Source organism: Protopterus annectens, chromosome 8.part0, assembly GCF_019279795.1.
Source record: "Protopterus annectens isolate FY-2018-M chromosome 8.part0, PAN1.0, whole genome shotgun sequence".
NCBI classification, from domain to species: domain Eukaryota; kingdom Metazoa; phylum Chordata; order Ceratodontiformes; family Protopteridae; genus Protopterus; species Protopterus annectens.
The window spans coordinates 232054515-232080741 of record NC_056741.1 but is presented as its reverse complement, the minus strand read 5'-3'; the positions used below and the strand labels follow the sequence as shown (position 1 = coordinate 232080741).

General features: G+C 45.1%; 1 protein-coding gene across 1 annotated transcript in view; it reads right to left on the bottom strand.

The window, feature by feature from the left end:
• Positions 1 to 26227, bottom strand: part of LOC122808199 (adaptin ear-binding coat-associated protein 1-like) — a 477147-nt gene that overhangs the window by 400543 nt on the left and 50377 nt on the right. The gene's annotated exons all lie outside the window — the stretch shown is intronic.

Here is a 26227-nt window from a genome sequence, read left to right as displayed (position 1 = left end):
TAGGTGGATATTAAAATGTCAAAACATCCTTTATCAAAAAAAAAGTGAAACGTACGTTACCTCAAAGTTAGCAACCTAAACAAATAAATGCACATCGCTCACAATTTCAAATGAACAAAACATTAAAATAGCATCATACTATACTGGGATCCAATTTCTCTCTCAACAAAAATTAAAAGTTGTGTACTTATCAGAATGATACATGTACAAGATTAGGTCCATCCTTAATACCAGAACTAACACTAGCAGTAGTTAGGGCCCACACAGAAAGAATAAGAGTGCATGTAGAAAATTGTCTGCCATAAGTAAGAGATAGTAAAAAACAGAATTTTCTAAGATAACCATTTCAGTTCAGCTGAAGCTGCTGGCTTGGATAGCTAGATACAAGGTCAGTTAACTAGTACAAGAAGCAAGAAACCAGAGAGGGGTAAAGGATCATCCTAATGTGAAAGTCTAAGAAAGAAGGTGCATTTTAAAGAACATTTTGCACTCTTTTACAGTGATACAAGGAAGAAAGTGCAAATATATGTGAACACTGATGATCATTAAACAAGGATTAGCTCAGCCCTGGAATCAAAAGGGCGAAAGGCAGGACAAGGTCCAAGAGGCAGTCCAATCCTCTGGCCATGGCCCAAAGGAGTCCATTTATCATGGATATATTTTGAAAGTGTTTGGTGTCAAATAAATAAATAAATAAATATATTATATTTCAACTTGAGAGGAAACAGGGTTACAGGTAACTAACTATTGGAAGTGGGGGAGCTAAAGCTGCAACTCTGAAGGAATGAATATCGAAATGAGGCTGCCCCGATGACAAAGGTATGAATGATTTAGACGGTCTTTGCCTCACAGGCTTCACTTCAAGCAGTAGTAGCTGTCCAACTCAAACCTGCAGAGATCGAAAGGACAACCTTTGCTTTATGTCATTTGGCTTTCACAATTAAACTTTATCACAGAAAACAGGTGGAACAGCGAAAGACACCCAGAGAGCTAATTCTGGACCACATCTGTAGGTACACCAGAGACACAAAGAAAAAATAAACTGCATCGCTTGGCATTGGCTGGTTATGCAAGCAAGTTGTAACAAGGGTTATTCCACTTCTGGACACTATGTGCATCAATAGATAGTGATTCGGTCAGACCACCTCAGAACTGGTGGGTACCAGAATACAAGATTCAGCAAGAGAAAGCAGCTGTACTTAATGGTCCATTGCCATAAGCACAGGGCTTCTCAGTCTAAGGATTAACAGTATGCTAGTATGCTATCCCCTTATTTGCTGCTGCATCAAATCATGGCCAAACTTGAGTGGATGGCAATAATGTCTTGAAGTAGGAAGTTGAAGCCTTAAACTGGATGAGGTCCAGACAACCCAGTCTTGCTTAGTCCACCCCTCCAAATATGGGTTGTTGAAAAAGGATTTGTCTGAATAAAACTGGCAACCTTTTTCAAAATGGGGTACTCAAGAAGGAAGAGGAGACCTACAGCACAAAACTGCTGCAGGATTTCCTGGCTCTGAGTCATGCAGCAGAAGGAGCAACAATATGACCCGCATTGTCCTTCATCCCGTGCCTGCCGACATGAATTAGTCAACAGCAAGGAAAGAAAGAAAAGGAAGCGGATCTGGGCACAGCTGGTCTCAAGCTCTTAAAGCCAATTGACACACCTGTCAACTGAGTCACCATTAAAAACGCAGCAAATGTACAACTACTGATTGTTGTAAACTTGCAAATATTTTTGCACCATTTCATCCATTTTAGATATCAAAGTTGTAGAGATCAAACAAACTAAAGCAGAAGGAAGAGGTTTCGCTTTCCACTACAGAAAGAGGAACCCAGTTCAGAAAACTGAATAATACCATAAGTTGAGGAATATAAAGATTCACCAAACTCTGACAAAGACTGTTCAATTAAACTGCTGCAAAGTGTTGCGTGCACCCCCCCAAGGCAATGAAAAAAACTTAGCCTGCTGTCCTTTCACAAGCATTTGCACCCTGGGAGACGCTTATGGAAAGAGCTTTTTTCTTTCAGGCTTGCGTCTTGCCTCATAAAACAAAAGAGCAGAAAAAACATATGGCAAGAAGAGAGAGTAATGCCTTTTACAATTAAGAGAGTGAAAGAGAATGATCTATTAAAACCCAAAATTTGTTTTACTTGTATACCAAAGAAAAATCTTCAAAAACTCAGTTGACACCATTTCCTTTCACCTACTGTTTAGCACAGTAAAGAGCTAAAGAAGCATGACGCCAAAGTGCATTACGAGATAAAGGCAGTATGCCCAGAAACATGGGAAATTTGTGGTCCAAACACCTGCAGTTATGGAGCAAAGACCTTGGGCCGGATTCACGAAGGCTTGCACGGAGTCTAAGAGTAGTGTAAGACTCCATGCAGCCTTCGCGATCCAGGAACAGCCCAAAGTCCGTGTAAGAGACTAGCTAAAACGGCTCTTACACGGAGTGGGCGTGGATAAGCCAATCACCTCACTTGCAGCCGAATAGCATGCAAATGAGGATGATTAGCGATCCATGAAGCCCAGAACAGCCCGTGTAAGAGCCATTTTAGCTGCAGAAATGTACTCTGAGTACGTTTCTGCAAAAACCGCAATGGAGCCATGTCGGCTCCAAATAAAGGGTGCATGTGTCAGGCAGCATTGCCAATGGCCAAATATGTGGCCATTGGCAAGGTAACCTGATGCAAATATCTTAAAAATATATGTATATTTTTTTCGGCGATCGCCACTGTTTAAACCCAGCGCAGCCCTGTGAAAACGGGCTGCACTGTATAAAACATAAAAACGAAGGTTTTAAACCCACAAATGTGGGTTTTATGCAATACATGGAATGTCAATGCAGGGAGCAGCAGACCAAAACCAACATGGCCACCGTGTAGTGGTTGCTAAGGGGGGAAGCTGAGTCTAAGAGATGTAACTAAGCATTAGTAGGCAATCTGATGCAAATGAGTGTTAGGATACTGAATTCCACTGTCACATAGCAAATGAGCACAGTCTGAGTAGTGTAAGAGTTACAGAAGGGGGAGGAACAGAGTAGGAGATAGGTGACATCACAGCAGGGAATTGCAGAAAGAAATGCAGTTCATTGGAGGTCAGAGTTACATGACAGATGTCAGACAGATATCATGGAAAAAGGTGTGCCACTAAATAAGCATGAGAAAGTCAAGAAATGGAAGGTGTACACTGTTGCCTACACCAAAGTTTCTTGCTGGGTGTGTATGCGCACGTGTGCGCGCCATGAAGCGCGAGTAAGGCAGTGTGCGCGCGTGTAAAGCAGACTAAGCATGTGGGAGCATGTTGGGAGATGTTTAACACTGTTTGCGCGGGTGTGCACGCGTTTTAATCCGAATAAGCAGATTCTGAACCATGTAAGCATGTGTGCGCACGCGTGTAAGCCACTGTGAGTGTTTCTGCTGGTTTGCACACGGCTCCTCCCTGAGGAAACAGAGAGGAAAAAGGAAGCAACAGATTTAGTAGGAAGCTAGCAGGGAATACTGCTGGAGCTAGCAGGTGAAAACAATTAGACGCAGGCAATTACACAGGCAGAATAGTAGCCCAGCACTTAAAACTCTGCAAACAGCAGTGCAGGATGTTTCTCTCAAGAGACACTGCAAGACAGTAGTTAAGTTATCAGAAGTGAAAACTAAAAAAGCTGAACTTGGAGCAGAAATGTTAGGGGCTGCCATAGCTGTCATAATGAGACATAGGCGACTTGCTGAGGGTGGTGACAATGCAGATGGTGCCAGACAACCCACAGTGACGGAGAAGAGTGTACAGGCCCAGGGTCACCTACCACGGGTTACATGAGCTGGAGATAGTAGAGCGCTATAGAGTGGACAGAGACCTCCTGCAGCAAATAGTGGAGCTGTGCAGGCCATGCCTCACACACAGAACCAACAGAGGGGAACCCATCCCAGTGGAAACCAAGGTATGTGTTGGCCTAAGAATACTAGCAACATGTACCTTCCAGAGACCAACTGGTGATATGATGCGGATATCACAGGCATCAGCCTCCAAGGTACTGCACCAGTTCCTGGATGCCATGTCAGCACATGTCGGTGATCATGTATATTTCCCCAATGCCCGTGAGGTATTGGCCAGCAATATGCGTCTCTTCCAGCAAATAGCGGAATACCCTGAGGTAGTGGGTGCAATAGACTGCACGCACATACGCATCAAAGCACCAGCCGGTGAGCGGGGTAGGGCATACATCAACCGCAAGGGCTTCCCCTCCATCAATTGCCAGGTCGTGTGTGATGCCCAGGGCATAATAATGAATGCGTGCTGGCTGTCCTGGGAGCTACCATGATTCCCACATCTGGCATTTGACGCAGCTGTACCAGACATTTGCCAATGGGGACATCCCGCACGGACACCTAGTGGGGGATGCAGGTTATGCACTGGAGCCGTGGCTGATTACATCCATCAGAAACACACACACACCTGAACAGGAATGCCATAATGAGGCACACGCACAAACACGTAATGTAATAGAGCGTGTGTTTGGGCTGCTCAAGTCACGGTTCCGGTGTCTGGACACATCTGGTGGAGCCTTGCAGTACACACCAACTACATGTACCCAAATTGTCATGGTATGTGCTATGCTACATAATATGATCTTGCAAAAACAGCTGCAGCAGGACCAGCATAGGGCCGGGCCAAACAGCCCCCCACCATTGCCTAGGCCATCACAGGCAGAGTGTGACTCGGAGGAGGAACAACCTGAGCCTGCTCCAGTAGGCAGAAGGAGGTGTGCCCAGTATGCCCTGGCCTTGGCAAAGAGGCAACGCATAGCACATACACTGGCTCAGTAGGAACCCTGGGAATGATACCCCTCTCTGACTCACTCATATAGTAACAGTGATGCCTAACATGACACAACCTGCTCTCAAACATGTACAGGGAAGTGTAATATGCGCATCCGACAGAGGCAGCCCTGCAGCACCAGCTGAGGCATGAATGCTATGTGTTAAGTAATGTAACACCATGTACTATATGCACACCTGAGGACCCTGACTAACATCCTACCCTCACCAAGCATCATGCCACAACATGACAATGAGATGATCAAGTGCAATAATTGACTGAACTATCGCAGTTAGTCAAAGGGGATCCAATGTGTGCCAGTCTGGGATGACATGCTGAGCATGACATGATGCTCCACCTGCTAGGACTGGCATGCACCTATCAGTGCAGGCCGTATGGATACTGGCAAAGGCTGTTACCCACACAGTGTGCCCTGAATAGGTAAGGCTCAAAACACAAACCTATCTCCATAGGTATCAGAAGGGATAAGAATAAGATAAGGGATAAGTCGAAACAGCAAGATGCATGCAGTCTAAACTCACCCAGTATGGAGAATGTTGATATCTGCGCTGTAACAAGGCTCCAACAGCACCCTAACACTACCAGGTTACACCTCATACTGTGCTGTACAGCCTCAAAACATGGAACAAGCTACAAAAGGAGCGTGACTAGCAAGAATTGTCAAGGATAACCACACCCCCATGTTGGTACCACAACAAAAAGCAGCATGGACTAGCCATGGTCAAGTAACAGTGGCTAAAACTGTCCTCCAGTTTATAGCCTGCTACAGACTACTGTCCCAACACCAGGAACTGCACCTGGCCTATGCTGGAATACATGAATATATCAAGTCCTCCAAAACACATTATATTGGGTGACTGAAAATACCCAGACAGACTGGGAGCATTATACTAGCTCCAACAGTGTAGGACAAAAGTTCATAGAATCCATAAACCAAAAGGCCCAGGAACAACGTACCACTCCCACAAGAGGGGTAAGCATACTGGATGTGATAATCAGCAACATGGGTACTGGATGGCAAGATGAGAAGTGTATTGCTCACTGGTAAAACCAGACCATAGAGTAATCACACTGGATATACAAATCCTGACCACAGTCCCTGGCCAGAAAACCACAGTGGAAAACATGTGTAAAGCAATATTTGCACTCCTCCAAACTGATGTGGAATCCATTAAAGGTCCTGTGCAGGTGCAAAATATGGGCCACACCTCAGAACCTGTAATACAGCCATTCCATGAACACTGCCAGGAATGCTTGGATTATGCAATCCTAAATTAAAACAAGACACAATGCCATACACGCAGGAATCTGGCATGGTGGACACCAGCCATAATCAAGCCATGCAAGAGAATGAGGAAGCTACTACATGATAGAGCAAACAAACAATGAAGTAATCACTGATCAGTAGTATGGCAATAAAATCTGTCCACACATACAATCCACTAAGGCCAGCCACAACAAGTTGAATCTGTGAATCCTGAGGCAATGTTACACCTGCCCCAAGTACACAGACAACCCCCAACTCCACCCAAGAAATACAAATATATGTGAGAGATGCAACCATCTATCCAAACTGGAGGCTGAGCTCCCTCAACTCAGTACTCCCAAAACTAGTCAGGAGGAGAAGGTAACCACACACACCAGAAGCACAGTCCCACATAGACCTATCACAACTGCAAACCAAACACAAACACAGAAAAACATTCCTGGAGGCACAAATTACAAACACAGCACACCAACAGAGGGCTCTAAAGCAGACACCCAATCAAACAACCTCCAAACATAGCACATGCAACACATCGTACACAAAGCTGGTGTGCCAAACAGTCATAGGCCAGAAGGAGAAACAACATGCCTGATACAGTTGTAATAGGTGACTCCATAGTCGGACACACTGCTGTCCCGCACACCAGACTGAACAAGGGAAAGGGTACAGTAAGCTGCCTGTAGGCTGCCACAATACGCCACATAACAGAAGTATGCAGGTCACTCCAAAGCAAGTAGAAATATGATGCAGTCATAGTCCATGCTGGTGTGAATGACCTGAGATGTACCTCCCTAGACTACATGAAAAGAGACATGGATGAGCTCTCTGATTATGTAGTCCAGGCCGGTATGACACTCACCGTTTGCAGCATCCTACCCTTACCAAGAATAATGCCACAGTACAAACACGGAATGATCAGTCATAGCAAGTGGCACACTTACTGGTGTCATTCCAAGGGGATCCAATGTTGGTCTGCTTGGGATGTCATGCTTGACAAGCCACGCAGCTGTTCTTGGGATGGCTTGCACCTGTTACCCCTGGGCGTCTGAATATTGGATAAGGCCTTTGCCACCTCCATACAGCCTTTTGTAGGCAAGGCTGAAAAGACTGACCCACCACCCTAGAAAACATAAGTGGAAAGAAACATAAGGGTAATGCTGACCAATGCCAGATGTGTAAACCCCAATATGCATGCTCCTAAGGCCATCCCCAGTATGGAGAACATCGATGTCTGTGCAGTGACAGAAACCTGCTGCAAGCCTCCTGACAGCACACCAGCACTACCAGGTTATACCACATATCATGTGTCATGGCCCCAAAACCTGGAACAAAACATAAAAGGAGGGCGAGTATCCATATTCAGCACAGACACCCATACGTCCAGGTAACGGACAATGCACAAGGCATTGAAGTCCACCCATGTGCAACTAACTGTAGGCAAGACTGCTGTACAGTCTGTAGCATGCTACAGACCACACACACACAGGAACCCCACCCAGCCATCCTGAAGACACTGGACAGTATGAATGTCCCACCAAATACCAAACAAGGTACCACAAATTACCACATAGGTGGGTAAACCATTATGTATGGAAGGAGTAACCAGGGACCTAGGGACACAAGTGGACCTGTTATGTGAAACCCACATTGCCAATGTGGCTAGGAAGACTGCCGACATTTGACACCGTATCAGGAAAGGATTCACATCTACGTCAACAGAGGTCATTGTGCCCCTATACTGTTCTCTTATCACACCCATAATCTAGTGCAATGCCTCATATGGGATGTACTTACCTGACACCTGCAGCAGTTAGAAAGACCTCAAAGGTACCTCACCAAGAGGATAAAGGGTCTCAAATATATGTCATATGCTGCTTGGCTGTAGACACCCCAGCTGAATGCAGTCACATACTGCCTACACAGAGGCATTGCCTGTTGTAGAAGGCCATGCCCAACACAGGAGTAATGGACATGCTCCACCCCACAAAACTCAAAGCCATCGGAGCTGTGAGAGTGAGAGATGTCAACCTCAACAAATAATGAAATAGGATGTGCTGGTGGGACAGATACATAATCCAGAAGCTCCCCACACCCTGGACCAGAATCCCACTCCATGTTAGGCAGAGCCCCTCACTGACACTCTTCAACAGGAATCTTGCCAAGTGGATGGATGATTGTAGAGTTACACTGGGGGTCTTCACTGTCTCATGTCCAGACAGAGGCACAGCAAAGCAAATCATAAATGGCCATAATATTCATAGCGAGGGGTGGCAAAAGCCACACACACTCTGGCTAGGCTAACAAATGCCCTAGGGTGGATAGCCTAGTATGAACCTATGAAGATACAAATTGCACAGGACACTAAGGATAATCCCAAGGCTTTCACAACTGATGGTAGGAACCATGTTGGGAATTCACAGATATGCTCTGAATCACACAAATATCACAAACACACACACATATTGCCAACATACATCCTGACAGGTGCAGTGCAAACCCCCCCCCCCCCCTGAATGCAGAATATCTATCCCAGCAGACTGCTGGCCCCCTGACATTGCAGATGCTGAGGTAACAGCCAGCATCTACAAAGCAAAACACACAGCAGCAATGGTATGAGATGGTGTCCTGGGCTTAGTGCAACATGGACTCCAAGATGAATGGAATGCCAAATCACACTACTGCTCAATGTCAGCCTTACCACAGAATATATACCCAAAGAGCAGCGTACAACAACAGTGGTCCTTCTCAACAAAGGTGTTGCCTGAATGGATACTGAAAACTACTACCCCAGAATCCTGAGAAGCTTGGTCTGCACAGCTATGGAAAGGATCAGCATGTACCACAGACACAAATATATTGGGGACCTACTGACACCGGACCCTACCCAGTGTGGCTTTCTTAAGTGCAGATCCTGCCCCTAAACATGTTTGACTCAATTGAAACAGTCATTACGGTCATTGATGAGGGCAATGTGGTCCACACAGCGTAGCTGGAGCTTGCAAAGGCTTCTATACAATACCCTACGTGTTCATTATAGATAAGCTCACCAGCTTAAATATAAATCCCTATGGCAGTAGAGGGGTTGCAAACCAGACCAAGGACAGAACAGACAAGGTCAGACATGCTGCAGCCATGTCAGACTACAAACCAGATATAACTGGCATCCCACAAGGCTTGGTCCTGTGATCTCCCTCGTCTGGTATATATGTCCCATAGGTACAGGCAAACATGGAAGGACTGTGTCTGAACATGTTTGCAGAGGACTACAAACTGCTCACCACATATGATCCACCAGCTGACACAAGCATCCCACAAAAGGGCCACATAGAAACAGACAACTGGTGCCACAGCCATGTCAGCAAGCTAATTGCAGAAAAGTGTATAGTCAACCCCCGTGGATATACAGTAAGTGCCCACCAATTACCACATAGGTGTTAACCCATTATGTAGTTAACATGTAATGAGAGACCTGGGGACACAAGGTGATAGATATCCTGCATTGGACAAACATGTGCTGTAGTGTTTACAGAAACATACCGTATACCCACCTAATCATGAAGGTTGTCAGATCTAGATAAGGGGAGGTCATTGTGGCTCTGCAGTCATCCTTCATCAGCGGTACAATTGACTACAATAGCCCCTGTGGGATGTACCTCAGCAGACACCTCCAAACGTAAAGTCCCCAACAGTACCTCACCAGGAGTATCAAACAGCTTGCACAGATGCCATGTGTTGCTGGTATCAATAAACATGCTGCACCTTGTACAATCTGAATGGCAGTGAGCTATGCACACGAGAGACCTGAACCCCAGCACTGACTTACATAGGACAAGTTGTACTGCATGATCCATAACACATAAGCCACCCCCACCCATGAGTGAACTCCCAGTACAGGCTACCCAGAGTCACTTATCAATCTTCCTCAATAGGAATCTTGACGAGTGGATGGGAGATGGTAGCTTTATCCTGGGTATCACTGTCATGTCACAGGTAGACAGAGGCACAGTATACTAACCATGACATATGTCATGGCAAACTTCACTTACAATGTGTGTTGAAGGACAAAACACACTCCAACTAGCATTAGACATGGACTAGGGCACATCACTAGTGTTTGCAAATGTACACCTATGTTGTGGAATACACTACCAATGTTGGACAAGCCTGGTTTAAGTAGTTCATATCTGAACAGAATGCAACATGGTCAGATGTGCACAACTGGCCCCTAACCAGGCTGTTGTGCTCACTATTGAAATGTAAAGCAGTGATAGCACTAAAGCCCAGGATACTGTCCACCACAGTCAAAGTACTACCAGTACACTATTCAGTACTACAGTGTTAGGTCAGTGTGAAAGGATGTTGACAACTGTATGCAAAGTATCCCATGCAAACACTGCAGGCACAGTATAATCCTGTTGTGTTCACACACAAAGCAGTTGTACAGTAACTACACAACATGACACAACCATAAACTGGTGATATTTGTTGAAGTTCACACTCATCCACAAATGTGGTGGGCTGCAGAGTCCAACATATGGAATGCTCATACTGGGCATGCTCACACACTTTGATAAATGAGACATATGTCAGACAACATGCCATGGGAAGGCTGAACTGGGCATGCTCACACACTTAGGCCAAATCTCAGTTTAGCAGTTGGACACACATATCTGGTATTTTTACGTGTTATTCCAGGAACCAACCACATTACAGCAGTCTGCCCAGTGCACACAGTTAAATGACTACAGAGACATACGTGATATAGTGGATCCCTCCCATATGCAAACATCTTCCACAGATGCACAAGTTGTTCATACAAACAGGGAATGCTATGGCAATAAAGATGTGCAAACAGTCTATCAGCAACAAATAATGTGCATTTGACAATTAAACATATGGGTGTAGAGGTCAACACTAGGCTGTTTGCCCTAGGGAATGACAGCTTAGCCAGAGTGTGCTTGGTGTCTGCCTCCCCACAGGATGCACATTCCCCTTTCTAAACACCGATGATGTCAGCACCCTATAAGTACAGCAGGAGAAAAGAAACTTCCCAGTAATGCGAATAGCGCGCTCTGCTAATGCATCCGTCACAAGTGTCATAACATAGTTAGGTAGGGGGTTGAATCCTGCAAATGCTCAGTGTGTGTGTGTGTGTGTGTGTGTGTGTAAGTCTGTGGGAGAGAAATGTCCCTTTTGGCAACTAGAACAGACTACAGGATGCACATTTCCCTTTCTAAACACTGATGATGTCAGCACCCTATAAGTACAGCAAGAGAAGGGAAACCTCCCAGTAATGCGAATAGCACACACTGCTAATGTGTCCGTCTCGAGTGTCATAACATAGTCAGATAGGGGTTTGAATCCTGCAAATGGCAAGTGTGTGTTTTTGGCTGAGGGGGGTTAGTGTGTGTGAGGACAATGTCCCTTTTGACAACTAGGTGAACAGACTACAGGATGCACATTCCCCTTTCTAAACACTGTTCAGCTGAAGGCCATGGCTCTGGCACAAGTTGTCTGTTTCTATGATGCCCCTTTGAAAGATGCTTGTGTCGGCTGGAGAGTCTATTATGGTGGCCAGTTCGCAGTCATCTGCACATTTTGTTAGCCACAGTCCGTGTTGGCCTGTACCTCCAATAAATATATACCAAACAAGAGAGGTCCCAGGACTGAGCCTTGTGGGACACAACTCGTAACTGGTTTGGAGTCTGGCATGGCTCCAGCAATTCTAACCATGTGGGTTCTGTCCTTGAGCCACTGTGCAATCCATCTAGAGACATAGGGGCTTGTATTTAAGCTGGTGAGCTTCTCTAGAATGCCCAAGTTGGGTATTGCTGTGAAGGCTTTTGCGAGGTCCAGGTAGGCTGTGTGAACCACCTTCCCCTCGTCAATGGCCTTGGTGACTGTTTCAAAGAAATCAACCAGGTTAAACCTGGTAGTGCTGGTGTGCTCTCAGTAGCCCTGAACCAGGCATCTGTTACTGCACAGATATCGATGTTCTCCATGCCAAGGAGTGTTTTGGGGGCATGCATCTGGAGGTTTAGACTTCTGGCATTGGGTAGCATTACTATAATCCCTTGTGATACCTATGAAGGTGGGTTTGTCATTTGAGCCTTGCATAACATAGGCACTATGGGGGTAGCAAGAGCCTTTGCCAATATCTGAAAGCCCAGGGGTGACAGGTGTAGGCCATCCCTAGCGAAGCAGGTAGTTCAACAGAAGATGAATATGTGAAGGTGTAGTGCCTGTGATTAGTTAGCAGTAGCATATATGACTGCTCACGTGGACACATGCCAGGTAAGTCATATGCACTGTGTCACAGGCAATGTACATGTGAACAGGACAAACAGTGACATCCTGTCAAGTGGGACATGGACATACATATAGTAAGCTATGCAGATGGCACTAGGAAGTCCACAGAAGCTCTATAACTATGCATTGCAGGTGTGATCAGTATTCCAGGGTAATTGCAAGCAAACATGCATGCAAACAAGGCTACAGTAAACAGGGCTGCATGTAGTCCATTGTACAACAAACAAGCTGTACCAGTTCCAGTAGGTAACACTGCAAATATGCAGGCACTATGCACATGTACATGGAAATACACGGGTCAGATGGCTAGGGTCCAGTCTCAGTGCACATAAGTGTACAGACCATGTACTGTCAGGATGTACAATAACTGGATGGAAACCCATGTGCTCATACCTGCAGTAATACACATGTCAAATAACAGACACTGAGCCTTCACTCAGTGGTTCCATACTTAGTAGGATGTATGCTACCTGGCCTGCCACCACAGTATCCCTGACATATATGGGGACTCTCCCTCCTGTGACAGTTTTGTGTGTTGGGGATGTCTAGCATGGTATGAGATGTGAGCATGCAGTGCTAGGGTGCTCCTGTGTGTCCTGTACCAGTCGTGTGGTACTGCACACATATCAACATCCTCAAACATCTGCATTGCAGAGTCCAGTGTGGGCAACATGCCACTTGCAATTTACATGTCCATCATTGCGTATTACTACATTCATTACCTTATCCCCTGTGCTACCTATGTATGTAGCCTTCTGTTGACATCATTACCACCAGTATGCCAACATGTGCAGTTGATACACTGTGGTACTTACCATGGGTGTAGACAACAGGACATGACAATCACACACTTACTGCATCAGGCATGCTGTGATATACCCACAATTAATTCAGCACACAGTACTGTTAACATGATACTATTACTACACATCTATGTGGTCACCCTGTGCATCAGCAACATGTTAACCTGTACCTGCACAGTTGTTACAGATTGCAGGAGGTGGCACAGTTTCATCATATGCACAGGGTGTGAACTTGGTATGCCCGAGTCAGCCACCGATACCACCAATTGACATGTATGTGTTTGTGTGTTGGTGAGGGACAGCAGTAGAAGGTGTGGCAATGTTGATGCAGTGTGTGCGTGTATGCGGTAGCCCTAGGTGTTGTCAATTCGCATGTGTGTATGGATGCACACAGTTCCACCTCATGGCTGCCATATACTGGTTTTTGTGGACAGCCACAGACTGTACCTGCCAGGTCATACAGATCAGTGTCTCTGGCCACGGACACGGTACCTGTGCCTTGCAGGGGTGCTACGGACCGTATCCAGTACCAACCCAGACTGGGTACTGTCATCAGAAGCAGGTGTTCATTGACTGGACACAGATCCCTGTCAGGCCCGGCCAGAGCCACGTGCACGTGGTCTCCTGGGGCAGTCTGATGACAGCACAGACCCAGCATTGCTGGGGCTGCTGCTGGCACTACGGGGGCGGCCGCGGCCCTGTTGTCGTCCGCGACTGCCAGCTGCTGCTGGTATACGGCCACGTCGACGCCTCAACCGCCCACCATCGCCCTGGCTCATGGACATGTAGTTGTGGAACTGGTCTAATATGTCCCCACAACGTCTGTATGACATCGGTGAAATCACAGATGGCAGCCGCAATGTCACGCATACTGTCAGTCATGGCTGTGCGACATGCTGTCAGCTCCCTCAGACCCTGTCTGGTGTACCGTTCCATACGTGACTGTGCCTGCATGACAGCCCGAAACATAGCTGAGGTTGTAAGACCTCTGTGGGCACATCTGACAGGGGCAGTATGCCCACAGATGCTCCCACGAGAACCCCTGGACATCTGTCTGTGTGGTACCATCTCTGGGCCATGCCCATGGCTGCTGTGTGGGGAGGCATGTGCCACAGATACCACATTACCCTGGTCAATGCCCACTGTATGCTGTCCATCACCTAGGGACATTGGTGACAAAGGGTGTATTGGCAGGATAACTGTGCGCATTGATGGGGTCGACAGCTGTGTACTGTCAATCGGCTGACCAATGGCGGACCCTGGCATACTTTCCTGTGCCATTACACAGATGTCATCATTATCAGTACCCACGGCACCTGATTCAGGTTCCCTGCTACATGACACCAGAGCAGCAACAGAACCTGTGGGAGGGAAACAGGAAACAAAGTTTACAATGTCTACACATTACCAGTGATGCACAGGTGCACACAGTTTCACACAATTGTACAGTACTCAGTATGCGTGATATCAACACACAGACACATCTACATGCATACAAAGAGCATTACTAAGTGAGCCAAATAGTACTATTACTATCAACACTATTACAGGAATTGTTAATACACACTCACCAGCATGGATAGGCTGCATTGCTGTTATACCAGAGGGTCCTGCAGACATGAACAAACTAATGTCAGTGGGCACAACTGTGCCATTGTTACGGAGTATGATACAGGTCAGTAGTACAACAGTCGCCTTTCACAGGTCAGCTGCTAATATTGAGGATATCACACTTGCACATTAAATACTATGGTGACAGCTACAAACCAAGGACACACCTCACACATGCATTAACTACCAGTGGACACAGCAGTCAACTATACATATGGCATATTACCTGCATGTTCACTGTCTTGCTGCTGCGTGGCTCCAGCCTCCATCATAATGCATGTCTGCTGCTGCTGTTGTTGCTGGCGGACTGGAGCCACTACACTCATGAGTAGTCCCTCCAGTCTGGTGAGTGGGGGATGTGTAGCCACCCCACCACCTGTGGCGACCTGTTGCCTGTGGATATCCGACGCATGCTGATGGACATGTCTGATTAAATCACTGCAGTGATTTCGTACCTGCTCATATGTCCTATTATGCGTGCCTATGTCATTTACCAGACGGACAAGGTCTTGCCACAGTGCAGCCCTCTCCTGCTGATTCTGGCTGGTGCAGGAAAAGAGTATTGCATAATCCCGCACCAGGCTCTGGTGTATCTCCTCATCCTCAGCTGTGGAGTAAGTGGGATTCCGCGGGTGGGCCATGTACCTGAGAAAGAAAATAACCCGATATCAGCAATATGTGTCAGCAGAATTTGGCACACATACTACACATGCTACTCGACTGTTATGATACAACATATCTCACATATGTAGCATCTGCCTGTCTATTGGTGGATACACATCTAAATGGCCAGGTATCAGTGCTCAGCCAGCAACTGTGCAACAGTACCTGGCACACTCCATACGACATACTACCAAACCCCAGCAGTCAGAACACTGATTCAGGTCAAGAGCACCTCCTCACTCTGGGGGTTTGTATCTTGGTACTGTATGGCCTACATCATCAACTACTGTGAGCTGACCACACACTGATTGCCCTGGATATACATATCCCACCTCCACCACCAGCACAAACGACTATAGTGCATAACATTACAGATGCAAACTTTATACTTTGTAACAGTGACATGGTATCCTTTCAGCCCACTGGGCCAGTGGCAGATGCAATCCACAATGCTGACCCCTACACAATTGCTTTCTACAGACATCTCAGAGAATGCATGGATCATGCAATCCCATAAATGACCAAGACACTCTCCACAAAGGGACAGCATCCTGTCTGGTGGACCCCAGCCATAGACAGATTGTATTACAGAAGATGGAAGCTACTGCAAGACAGAGCATAATTCCATAAAGGGAGGGCATGTCTGAGCAGCACTAGTAAGGATCTATTTTCCATCATACAAACATCCATGGGCAACTCTGAGAGGGAAATCAAGAGAGACACTACAGATAACCAGAAGGCCTTCTTCAGTTATGCTAGCAACCTGGTCAGGATCCATCCTCTATGCCCATAGTTAGTACACAACAACACATATTTCACTGACACCACAGATATTGACAACATTGTGGCAGACAGGTTCAGTGCAGGTGTCACCCCGCCCTCTCCCCCAAAATAAGACAGTTATCCCAGCTGACTGTAACCTCCCTGTCATCACAGATGTCCAGGTGAGAGCCACCCACAGGACAGCAGAATACACAACATGAATGGGACCTGATGGTATCCCCAGCTGCATGCTACATAAACTCTGACAGGAGCTAAACACACATGAAGTGCTATGTAACACTAGCCTGACTACAGGATATGTACCTTTACACTGGCGCACAGCAGCAGTGGTTCCACTCCACGAAGGAGGCACCTCAACATACCAATACAACACAATACATTACATTACAATACAATACTATACAATATGCTATTGCCCCGGGGACTACAGCAGCGTACTGTTCTGCTACCCTGACCATTGTGACACATGTGGTGTGATGGTACCTGCTGCTGTCACACAGTTACACAGGGCGACTCATATGGCATATTACCTGACTAACATTCAGCAGGGGTATGTGTGACGTACTCATGGGGAGTCTTGCTTCTTAACACTGTGTGGTTTATTGCAGGGTATGTCTTATCTGTGGGTAGGAACTTTTACCTCCACATGTGCACTCTACTGCAGTGGCACGGACGACACACAGCAGACATTTAGGTTGTGGATGGTGTGAGGTGTTACTATGGTTGTTGGACATCTGTCATGGGTGTGACTTGCATATGTAAATCCGGGAGTGGTAACCTCTATGTGGGTAGTATACGTGTACTCTGTGGTGTTATCAGTCACTGTGCATTGGTAATGTGTTTGAGTGCATTGTCACAGTGTTGTACATGTCACTGTGTCCTTCTCCATATCTGTAGCTGTCATGTGAGGTCCATACCATGACATCCATTATGTGGTGTGGAGGGGTACACCGACCTACATGTCCATAGCTGACACACCATGTCCGCTGAAACATACAATGTGCAGGTATTCCAGGGATAGTGTGCCACTGAATATCATTGGGGCCACTATTGTACACATTTATGACCATGTTCACCCCTGACACATGCAGTGGTGGGCAGCCAATCACATATCTGGTGGTTACTGGTGTAGGTGATTTGGAATATGGTATGGTACTCCGGTTGACACTGGTGTTCACTCCATTCCTTTGTCACCAAGCACCTGTTGGAATACATCTGCACACATGTGCCTCACTCAGAATTTATATACATCGAGAGATAGAGAGATATATATATATATATATATATATATATATATATATATATATATATATATAGATATATAGATATATATATATATATATATATATAGATGTACATATATTGCTATAGATGTGGAGAGAGATATATGTATATATATATATATATATATATATATATATATATATATATATATATATATTGATGTACATATATTGCTATAGATGTGGAGAGGGGGGACACAGAGGGGGTGTGATGTACATATATTGCTACAGATGTGGAGAGGGGGGACACAGAGGGGGGGTGAGTAACAGAGGGGGTGGGACAGGCTGTGTTGAAGGCAGTCATATACAGTCATACCTGTAGATAGTCAGATCAGTCTATGTATATGTATCTACATATATCTATATCTGTATGTGTGCATTACATAGATATGTTTGTACAATATTCTATCTACATCTGTCAATGTATTCCTACATCTCGCTCTATGCATGTGTGTATATATATATATATATATATATATATATATATATATATATATATATATATATATATACATATACATACACACACACACATACACACATATATACACACATACATATATATATATATATATATATATACACACATATACATATATATACATATACACACACACATACATATGTTGACATACATACGTATCCATATGTTAGACAGGTATATCAACATGTTTGTCTACCATACTGTATACACACACTAACATACATAAGTGTGAAACCTACTTTGTACATGGCACTACAACCTACAAATCAACCAACATTGATATGTGCACACAGATGCTCTCACATACAAATGTATGTACAGCCTTCACTGATAGTTGCTGTATGTCCCCTGCCCTTTACACATCTTCATATACATATGGATACAGACCAATGACACATATGGAGGGTTCACAGTATGTAGACCTTTATAGTATTACTTTACATTACCGGTGTTTGTCACAGCTGCTTGTGTTGCCGTCTGGTTCTCTGTCCTGCTGCTCCACTTCCCAGTTGTCAGCTTTCAGGTGGCTGTTGCTGAACATTTGTTTGTGTCTGCTTAATTGCAATTTTCTCTGTCTCTCTCTCTCTGTCAGTCTCTCACGTCCTTCTCAGGGTGCAATGAAAGTATTGCATGTGTGGACTGGGAGTACAGCATACTTTTGTAGGTATCTGCATATGCCCATGTGATGGCCTCTGCACCAATTGTTAGCCAGCATTTGCTAATTGCATGCAGCCAGTTGTGTACTAATTGCAGTTCTCACTGTGATTTCAGAACAGTGCTATAAAAAGGTATGCAAGATAGGTGTAGCCCTTTCAGATTTTAAGGGCAGGGACCATGCTGTTATGCTGTGAACAATGTTCTGAGTGTAAAGGTTGGTATCTCTCTCATATTTCCAGGTGTGTTGTAGATTAACATTCCTCCATTAATTTCTCCAGTTTCCTGTACTAACTGTGTATGTACACTGACACCTACAACTACTACTACTACTGTTATTGTGTGTGTGTGTGTGTGTGTGTGTGTGTGTGTGTGTGTGTGTGTGTGTGTGTGTGTGTGTTTTCCTTTCACTTTTGCTTGCACTTTGTTGCTAAGGCTTCAATAGTTGCCCTTTACAGTCACTACTTGTATGCCTGCTAGCTGTCCTGACTGTAGTGTGCTGCTGTAGCTTTCCTATTTTCCATGTACATTCACACCTTGGAATGCTTGCTGTATCTGCTAGGGTGTTACAGCATGCAGTGTTGTCTGGCCATGGTGTAGGCCTTGACATCTTTTAGGGTATTTGAGTATGCTGTTGAGCAGACCCCAGAGACTTTCAGGTTCATCTGTTATGTGCCTCATGGAATGGTACATATCAGTGGGGTACACCCATTAAAATGTCTGGTATGCTGCAGTTGTGACTGTGTGGGTTAGCATGAGCATATGTATTACTACACTTTTTCTGCCATGCAAGTGATGAATAATTTCAGGACTCCATAGTTAACGTTGCATGTGTTACACCTTTCTGCCTACTGTTTGTACATTTCACATGGAGTCTGTGGGACATCCCTGTAAGTCATTCACTGTTACTATGTCTAGGCTCTTAACTATTCAAATATGGTGGTGTCAGACCCATCATGTGTACAGATATTTGCAGGTTGTCCACATTTCTGCCTCATATTTTGGACAATATCTCATGCACACCTTTTTCTGGCAAATCACTCTGGGCTCAAGTCAGAATATGGCGACTTAACATTCAAGTTTCAGATTGCATACCCTTCCAAACATCCCACAAAGTGCAGACCCTGTTACTCTCTGAACTGTTCATGCTCGTTGTAACATTATTTGTAATGTGTCCCTGGTTTTGGGCCTTTGCTCCACATATTTTATTACTTGGTCCAGATGCGTTCCTGTAAGAGGTTGTGGGGTATGGGCAGTGATTATCCTGCTGTGAGTATGTGTGTGGCTTGCAAGGTGCTATAGTGACATTATTACCTACTAGCTTCCAACTAGCATGGCTGTTTCTGTTCACACACTACTATTATGGAAATCCACTAGTTTTGATAGTAATTCTAAATGGCATGCTTTGTGTACTACATATCTATATTCCCTTTACATTCATTCCTACTATTACATGATATATTTATTTTAGCACAATGTTCCTGTATAAGAGTCATGGCTTAGTGGCAAGTCATGCAGACTACCGTTTCCAAGGTCCTGGGTTCAGGACTCAGTGGGATTTTATTTTGCTTTTGAACTGAGTACAGGACCCGTCAAAGTGACTAAGGCACTTTTAAGCAGTTGTAACTGGGTGAGCTCACGCATGCGCACTGGCGGTTAGCTCCGCGCACACCCGCTTAAACGTGCTTACTCTTGCGCACACCCGTGCTATTTTCTTTGCAAGGAAAGAAAATGGGGAGACAGGAAAGTGGTGAAAAAGGGGTCACAAAGAGGGTAAGACAGTAGGGAAACAAGCTTGGGATGTGCAGGAGGGATGTAGGTAAGGCCCATAGCTGCCCATTTCTTCATCAGCAACAGCTGTGCATATGTATGTAATTTGGTGTGACATTTGAAACCTTCCACCCCTGAGAGAGGTGTCAGGACAACAATAATACTTGTTGTACAGCCAATTGTAATTGATAGGTTCCATGTCCAGCAGACGTGTGCGGAATGGGCAGCTATGTATGGGGCATAATTTTTTTGTGGGTACAGAGCGCCTTTTTTTTTTTTCAGGTGAGAGTGGTATGTCAGGTGAAGGAAGTCGGTACAGTTGGGGAGGTAGGTTGGGTAGGTAAACAGACAAGACAAACAAGCCGCATACAGGGGCGGTGTACGACACGTGTGGGGGGTTACGCAATTGACGGGGACGGAGGTTTGGATATCCAGAGCCCATGAGCCCACAGATGGCAACAGTGGAACTGATATCCCCACCCATAGGCAGTTGCCACTGTTCCTTCACTGCCCAGGACGCGGCTGTGCTGGGGGCTGTGTAGGCGGGGCAACAGGCATGCCAGTTAGTTGCACCATCCGTGCCTCAAGCTGGCGTAGGGGCTCGAGAACAGAGTCCTGAATCTCCCTACGCACCACAGTCGGACGCTACGGAGGGTGAGTGGTGGTTCTGCTCTGGCCACACTTGCAGAGGGGGGGGGGGGAAGCCCCATCCCCTGCAGCACTTCCACCCGCAGGTGGCACAGGGCCACCAGAGGAGGGTCCGGACTCGGCACTAGTGCCAGGTGCACTCGCCAGCTGAGGTGGGAGAGGTGGGTCCGCTGGAACCCGCCTTCCCTGTCGTACTATGTTTTGCATTATGTCATGACAGTTTGGGTTAGTGACATAATACCATTCACAATTAGTTGTAACGGCATGCATTAGTATTCCCATTAACCAACCACCCAGATATTCACACCATTGAACAGCGTGCATAACACATGCATAATTTGAACAGAAATACACAGTCCAACAACATGCAGGGTTAATTGATGGCAACAGGCCATCAGGTGTGGATGTATGAACAGGGCAGATGCATCAACGGACATGCAAATATATAGGACCCAACAGGACAAACGTCCAGGGGTGTTAATTGTGATTGCACATACCATTTTCACGTGGAATGGGTTTATATGTGGTTATAGGGTGGGGTAAAGAAAGTAATATTAACACCTTCGAACAACAATACATATGCTGTACATTTCTAATAGCTACAGTTATATGCACACTACTGTTCTAACTCCAGTTTCCTATATGATAACTTATTTCAACTTGGTGATAGGACTGTTACTGCAACATAAATATACATTTTATGGTTCTTCATACACATTCATATCTAGCTTTCAGCTACATCATCCTGCTACATTTGCTTTATATAGCTGTAGACAAGTGTGGATGTTTGGTATATCAGACAATCATCCTATCTGCATATTGCAGACAGAGCAACATATCCAGATTTTGGGATACACATTCCAGATGCAGCAACACTTTGAACAGATTTTGCTGTTTGGTTTCGAATCTCACATGCATTTCATTCCGTCTTGACTGCAGTATACTTTATTCAGGGGTTATTACTACTGTATTGCTGGATTCATGGCACTTTCTCACACTCTCTCACTTGCTTTCATTTTACTATTCAGGATGGTACTTCTAGGCTTTATTGACATGTTTTACCAGTAGTTATTACAATCCTTTCCAGCAGTCTCACTTCTGTCATGTTTCAGTATTTCCACAGGGATATATTTCACACATGTGATTTCATCATCTTCTGCAGCTATACTTTTCAGCCTGCTGCAGGTTGTGTACTATTTTCTTACAGGTAGGGCATTTTTATTTCAGAATATATGTCAGACAATTTCATTTTTTGGTTAAACTTACAGGCTGAAACACTTTTGTAATCAAGCAATACTTGCATACACTTTCACACTTACTTGCAGATTTTATTCCTTACTGACTACACTGCACTCTTTTGCTGACTGTCATACTTTTATATTTCTTTACAGTTACTGGTAGTGGATTACTGACCTGCTTGGTGGCGCAACCGCACCAGCCTATCGCCATAGGCTCTGCGGTTCGCAGAACGGACACCTGCAGCTGTAATATAAATGAAGTAATATTGGAATACACATCTCCATAATATCAGCTAGTTTAAATTTCTTACATACATAATTAAATGTTACTTACTCAGTAGTGGGGCATTGGGTGTTTGCTGGGCCTCCTGGATCCAAAGGTTCAGTTGGTCCTGCTTGCGTCTCTTCAGGTCCGCATGCTGGTGACGGACCTGCTCACCAGTCCTTGGAATCCCTGTGGCACTGGTGAGATCATGAGCCAACCGGTCCCACGCCTTGGCCCTGTATGCTCCCCAGAGGACCTGGCCCTGCATGAGTTGGGCCTCATGATTATGGACTAGGAGCCAGACCATGTACCTGGACTCCTCAACACCCCACCTCTGTGCTCGAAAGCAACTACCCTCTCCTACTCCTGTCATTCTGCCTGCAGGTCAGTTCTACAATCGTTATGCTGTGTATTCCCGCCTATGGGGCTTATATAGTCCGTTTTTCCCGCACATATCTGTGATTGGCCATTTTGGAATTGTATCAACTTCAGTAAACCTGCATTGTCATGCTCCAGTTTGTATTCATTCCTATATATTAGCTATTATTGCATTTCTAGGTACTGCTGTCATGGCTTAGTGGTTTGGTACCTTGACTATGGTGTATAGTATCCTGGGTTCGAACCTGGCCACTGCTTTTTATTTTTCATGACTGTCTAGACATGCTGAGGGGTGTGTCTGTGTAAAGGCAGTTTTGATACGGCTTGCTCAACGTTGCCCATCGGTTAGCTCGTTTGCGCGGTGCGCAGCTCTGCGCAAACGGGATACGCTGGTTTAAGCCTCATTTGGCTAATCGGCACGCATATTACGCTCAGCTCAGTTAGGGGCACATAGATTTAGCGTATTAGACCACTGCTCATCTACGGGCACAAGCACTCACTCTGTTAAACTGTAGCTCAGCTATGAGCACATCTGGCATTTTTTCTTCTTTTGTTACCGCACATGTCTTCAATATAAATGGGCTATTTTACATAAATTGTGGTTTTGTGTGTACATATTTGTCAGGGACTTGTTTCCTGCTTATTTTGAAAAAAAAAAAAAAAATTGGTGTTGTGGGGGCTCGAACCATGAATGCCTGCTCTTCAGCCAACATCTCTACTGCTACGCTATTGCTTACTGGCTTATTTTGCATATTTAGTTCTTATATGCTTTCCCACTGACTGCTAACTGTAGCTGCGCTACGGGCACGCCCGCGCAAACGAGCGCACTCACGGTTAAACATCTTTACAATTTAAAAAAATATATAACATGTTCATTTATATATATTTTATGTTCATAGTCTGTGGGGGCATGTGTTGTGTTTATTCACATTTCCGTGGACTCTGTTGTGGGTGTTTACTTTGGGCACTTTTACACTTCTGGGGGCGTGTCCGCTTGCAGGGCTCAGCCTACGGACACGCCCACTACTGTCTTACAGTGTTAGACTTGGGTGTGATTCAGCATGCTCTCATGAATATGCAAAGCATGCTGACATCACTCCGTTTAACTGCAGCCTCCGTGTAAGAGTTATAACTCTTACACGGAGGCTTCGTGAATCCTGGGGCTTCTCATCAGACCTACATCCTGAAAGACGAAGATAAAAATGCATATTTTTTCATCCCTCCCTCAAGTTTACATTGTTCCACATGTCCATAACAAATATCTTTGTTTTAAACATGAATTCAAGTATAACTGCCTCCGATTTACTGAGATTTCCAAATATCTTACACTGTTCAGACATGCAAAAAAATTTAAATTTGCTCCTTTTCACTTTAACATCTAAAAGCTTGGTCTCGCAACTGGAATTACTACATGACAAGTAACCATATAAGGCGTCTTTATATTTTGCTGCTAGATAATGAATTTAAACACCATCTTTCGCCTAGAAAACAGCATTCTACTATTTTCCTTTAGCACACTTTTCAGTCTTTCATTATAGCTACTCATGTAACATTCCACCACTTTAATTTTACATTCAATATTAACATCTTTTCTCTTTACTCTCTCAAGTACGTACTAACAGAAGTTAATGCCTTAATTTCCAGCTCCTGTAGGGCAGAGAGATGTAGCCTTGACTATGGCCCATGCGACCCAAGTTGAATTATCTTCTCTGATCAGTAACAGAGCTGGCAGGAGTCTTAGTGGAGGCCAGGGCTAGGAAAAATTGCAAAGGGTGGATGTGGAATAGCCGAGAAGACATGCTTGCTCCAAAGACCAGCACAGACATCCTCATACAGCATGCCTCACTGAACACGCAGCCTGCATAACATCAGAACATGGCCTAAAGAAACACCCTGTAAGCCACAGTATGACAGCACTTTACCTGGCCTAGTCCTAGCAACTGATGGCTCACTCCCAAGCCTACACTTGGGGAATAAGACCCCCCCCATGTGCCAAAAGAAATACTGCTGACTTAATTGTGTTATTTTAAATTCAGATTCTCAGTCATACAGGAAAGAAAAAATCCATAGAGACTGAAATAACAAATAGTGGCTTTATCAAGTCTGTTTTTGCCAATATAAACTCAGTTAATTATCCCATATAGCCTCGACAGTGTCTGCTGCAATACCCAAAACTGGTGCAAACACCAGCAAAAGAAATGGAATGCTAAAGTGGTTCTCTTTAGCTGAAACTGTAAAGACACCCGTCAACAAATCTAAAACTCCCTTATTACATGTTGGACTAGGTTTACTCTTGCCTTTAAATTCCAAGATCTCCTGTGTGTACAGCTATCCCCTGCCATGTCTTAATAGATTTTATTTACACAGGCAGGAAGAGACTATCAGAGCTCAGGGAAAGAGACTGGTACACCTTCCCCACTCTAGCTGTTGGGAGAGTGTCATCTCTAGCAGCTTTTCACCAGAACAAAGGACATCTAGACTTTCCTAGGTCGTTTTACAGTGCACAAGGTTGGACTAGAGTGACTTTAAAATCCATGGCATCTACCTCCGTGCTGCGGCTACTATTGATGACTTCTACAGTATCAATGTCAGCAGCACACACACTCAAAAGTAGTGTCTCCAATGTTGACTCTTCCCCTGCACTCAAGGTGATCAATGCTGATAATTTTCTGTGTAAAGGTTGAGGCTTCAGCTCAGGCATGGACATTATCCCTAGTCAATGTTGGCCCCAACATGCCTGGCTTTGAAAATTTTGATGTAGAATTTTGTGACATTAAGTCAGCCTTGGGCATCCAAGTAAATGTCAAGCAAGCTCCTTTCCATGGTTCTTCTCACAGCTGTACTTTCAATACAAGCATCAGCATTAAGACGGGAAAAGTTATGCAGCCCTTTAGTCCCGCGATCTATCATACAACACTGCAGAGAGGCCCAAGTACCTCTTCACCTCCCAGCAATCATCTGTTCCCAACATCATCCTCCTCCTCTTTAGATTACTACCTCTAAAGGAGCCAGGGAATAAATGTGCTGGGCAAGGGGGAAGAAAGGAAGCCTAAATCCCCCCATGGAGTCCTTCCATGACATATGGATGACAAAAATTTCCCTATACCTCCAAGCCCTAGGGCTTTCCTGAAATGATGCATTAAAAAGTAGATAGCCCACTAACCCAGTGTCTTCCCCACAGAGGAGGCTGCAGAAGGCTCTTCTATCCAGCAATCTTCCTGGGGGGTTCCTCCACTA